We start from the raw sequence: 4424 nt of genomic DNA, 5'->3' as shown, positions 1-4424 counted from the left end.
TTTGCAACAAACTAGGTATTTCCATAAATTTCGCAAAATCCTCCTTGTCGCCTTGTCAATGTATAAACTTCGTAGGCGCCGTGTTAAACACCGCAGAAATGTCTGCAACATTACCACCTCAGAGAGTGACAGACATACAGCGGAATGTTCAGTTTCTGTTTCAGTCCAACAGAATTCAAGTCAAGTTAGTACTGAAAACATTAGGCCTCATGGCAGCGGCGATTCTCCTTCTCCCCTTAGCCCACTTCCACATGAGAATTCTCCAGTGGATGCTTTTTTCTCAGTGGTCCTTTCAACAGCTCCCAGTGACTCACAACATTTTGATAATCCCTACTTGCAAAAAACACCTTTCCTGTTGGATGGTCTCCCCTCAACTTCTTCAGGGCAGACCATTTGTTCTTTCCCCTCCAGTTGCCACGGTGACAACGGATGCCTCCCTGATCGGGTGGGGGGGCACTATCAGGGCAGGACTGTCCAGGGCACATGGCAACAATTAGAATGCCACCTGCACATAAATGTCCTGGAGATGAGAGCAGTGCTTTTATCATTGCAAGCCCTTCAGGACTCTCTTCCCACGGGGACTATAGCAGTTCAAATGGACAATATGTCTGTAGTGTGGTACATAAACAAGCAGGGTGGAACAAAGTCCTACCCCCTATGTCGAGAAGCACTCAGACTTTGGCAGTGGGCGATCTCCTCTTAACGGTTTCTGATAGCAACGCACGTCCCCAGGTGGTCCAACGTCATAGCGGACAGACTGAGCAGAACAATTCTCATGCCTCACAAGTGGTCTCTAAATCAGGCGGTAGCAGAGAGAATTTTCCAGAAGTGGGGCCAGCCTTGCTGCGACCTTTTCACAACACCTCAAAACAGCAAGTGCCTCGACTTCTTCACACTCTTCCCTCTACCAGGCCATCCCCCCAGAGACGCTCTTGTCCACGATTGGCCTCGGGGTCTTCTATACGCTTTTCCCCCTTTTCCGTTGATTCCGCAGTTAATTCAGAAAGCAACTGCATTGAGATCCAAAATGATCCTCATTGCTCCATACTGGCCTTGACAAGTATGGTTTCAGTTCCTGCACCGTTATCTACTGGAACAGCCCTGGCATCTGGAACCATTTCCAGACCTTTTGACCCATCTGACGGGTAAGCTGCACCAGTCTCTTCAGTCCCTCAACCTCACAGCTTGGTTGCTCCACTTCCAACCATAGCCAGGCTTCCCTTTATTTCTCTTCCTGTCCGTGATATCATTCTTGCCTCCCATAAGTCCAATACTAGGAAGACTTATGCGAGTAAATGGAAGCATTTTTTCGTTCTGGGCAGAAGCTAGGTCCTTAGATCCTTTTAATGCACCAATTCATAAAGTTCTAGATTTTCTGGCGGAGCTTTTTCATTCAGGGTCGTCGTCGGCCACTATCAGAGTACAACTAGCGGCCATTGCCAATTTTCATGTAAGGCTCTCGGAAACCAATATTATGTCTCATAAGCTCTGTAAAGCTTTCCTTAAGGGCATCTTCTTGCTCAGACCTCCCATTAAGGATCCTCCTCCACAATGGGATCTAAATTTGGTGTTAACTTCATTAATTCTCCCTCCTTTGAGCCTGCAGCTTCTTGTTCCCTCAAGCAGCTTCTCTCTTGGAAAACTCTGTTTTTGGTGGCTATAACATCTGCCAGAAGGGTGTCGGAACTTCAGGCCTTGTCTGTCCATCCCCCTTATTTGGTTTTTCATAAAGACAGGGTAGCTCTCAGAATGAATCCTTCCTTTCTACCAAAAGTTTCTTCTGAATCAAATCTGAACCACACTATTGACTTGCCTGTTTTCTTCCCAAATTATTCAAACAGGGCTGAACAGAAACTACATTCCTTGGATGTTCATCAACTGCGGTATTATCTAGACAGGCCAAAACAATTCAGAAAGTCAGAACAGCTCTTCCTCTCTTATGCTGAAGGAAAGAATGGACTTCCAGTATCAAAGATAACTCTTTCCAGATGGTTAGCATCCATCATTACCTTTGTCTACGAGTTGAGACACAAACAATTTCCTTCAAGACCTAAGGCTCATTCAGCCAGGGCACTATCAACCTCAACAGCCTTTCAAGCAAGGTTACCATTAGATGCCATTTGTGCAGCAGCCACATGGGCTACTCAACATACTTTTATTACCCATTACAAACTTGATATAGCCTCCAGAAATAGAGCTGACTTTGGTTCCACTGTACTCAGGAGTCTGTTCCGTTGAGCCACCCAGGACCAAGGTGCTAGGGACGCTGTCCCATCCAGCAAGAATGAAGGTGAGAATGACAACTTAACAATAAGAAGTTATGTACCTACCATAACGTTCCATGTTAGTTGTCTTTTTCTCGCCTTCTTTCTTGCATCCCTCCCTCCTGCCCCCTAGCCTGGACAGACTTGAAGGTCTCTGAGTCCTTTTCTTTCATGATACATAGTTATTCAGGGTTACCCGTATAATGGGTGTTACCAGCAAGGAGACCATATTTTTATATAATGGCTTATTTTTTGGTAACAATAAAACTATACTATGTGTTAGCTGTCAACGAGATCTGGGGAGTTAGCGCATGGTATTGTGGGATATAGGGCTGCCTTGAGCCAGTAAAAATAGCTCTCGAGCTATAGTATAGGCCGAGTCGGAGCCGAGGATCGGCTCCGAACCCATCTAGTAAGAAAGAAGGCGAGAAGAAGACAACTAATATGGAACGTTATGGTAGGTACATAACTTCTTAATATATCCAGGAAGAGATAGCTATTTCTGATATAATGTAACACTTTTACAGTAAAACAGTGTAAATTGCAAGTTAGAGCAAATGTGATATTTTGTTGCACAGACAATTTGCTGATGAATCACGACAATGCAAGACATCTATAATGCACACTCATTAGTTTAAAGAACATCATTGCAAATAAAAATAAATACATGAATAGGTTCATAGGTTGGTACTAGGCTATTGGCCCTAGGGCCTATACAAGCCTAGCCATAACAATTTCCCTGGATATTACATTCTACAATATTTACTTCCCTGGACCCCTATCTAGTAGGGCGACTGACATGATCCCCATGGTGAATTTCCTATCTCCCATCCAATTGTCAAGGTTCCTGTTGAAGAGGGCCAAATGGGTGCTCTGCTTGACATGTATGGGCAGTCTATTCCAAAGGATGGGGAGGCTCTGGGTCAGGAACCTGTCCCTCCAGTATGTCTTGTTCATTGTGATGACTAGGTGTAGGTCCCTGGAGCATGTGGCTCTGAGGGATTGGGATTTCTTTAAGTGATGCATGTCCAATAGCTCGGGGTTTGACATGGCTTTGTATGTTAAGCAGAGATCACCTCTGAGTAGACGATATGCAACAGAGTATAGCTGGGTTTTTTTTAGGTGGTCCTCATACGGCAACTGCTTTAGGCCTGTGATTCTTTTAGTGAGGAATTTCTGCGGCCTTTCCAGTTGCTGTAGATGCCTTGTGAGGTACATACCAAATGGGGCATTGTACTCTATAATGGGTCTAATGAGGGATGAGTACATTGGGACAATGACCTACTTATTTCTGGATGAAAACCGTTAGTGATGAGGTGTGCCACATAGAAGGATTTCCTGACTGTTGTGGCGATATGGTTATCAAAGGTGAGACTACTGTCCACCTGTGTTCCTAAGTCTCTCATCACACTTTTGGTGTTTAGTGTACTGCCACTTATGTGGTAGTTCGTGGGTACATGTTTTTTCCCCAAAGGGGATAACTATACATTTCTTGGCATTGAGCTCGAGTCCATGGCTCTGGCACCAGGCATTTGTTTCTGTGAGGCCCTTTTGCAGAATATGCACATCATTTGGGGATTCAATAATGGCTCCCAGTTTGCAGTTGTCTGAGAACTTTGTTAGCCAGAGTCCCTTAGTGCTGGCCTGCACTTCTGAGAAGTAGATGCAGAACAAGAGTTGTCCAAGAACTGAGCCATGGGGTACTCCACTGGTCACTTGCCTGGAGATGGATTTGGAATCAGCTACTTTTACAACGTGGGTTCTGTTGGTAAGCCAGTTTTCAACCCATCGAGTGTCATAGGGGTTTGTGCCTAGCCTAGTAAGTTTGTCAATGATTCCAGAGTGGGGAATGGTGTCAAAGGCCTTGGCTAGGTCCAGATAAGCTGTGTAGACCACTTTGCCCTCATCCATGGCCCTGGAGACAGATTTGAAGAAGTCAATCAGGTTCAGGAAACAGTATCGGCCCTTTACAAACCCAAACTGGGTGTGGTTCAGTGTTTGAAGGGTGCCGATGTCTTTGTTTATGAGTTCCATGATAATGCATTCCATGGCCTTGCATATCAGGCTCATCAGACAGATGGGATGGTAGTTCCCAGGATCTAAAGTGTATCCCCCCTTGTGGAGTGGGTTAACTGTAGCTGTATGCCACTTTGAAAATTA

The sequence above is a fragment of the Protopterus annectens genome, chromosome 5.part1, assembly GCF_019279795.1.
Source record: "Protopterus annectens isolate FY-2018-M chromosome 5.part1, PAN1.0, whole genome shotgun sequence".
NCBI lineage: Eukaryota > Metazoa > Chordata > Ceratodontiformes > Protopteridae > Protopterus > Protopterus annectens.
Note: the sequence above shows the minus strand (reverse complement) of the source record.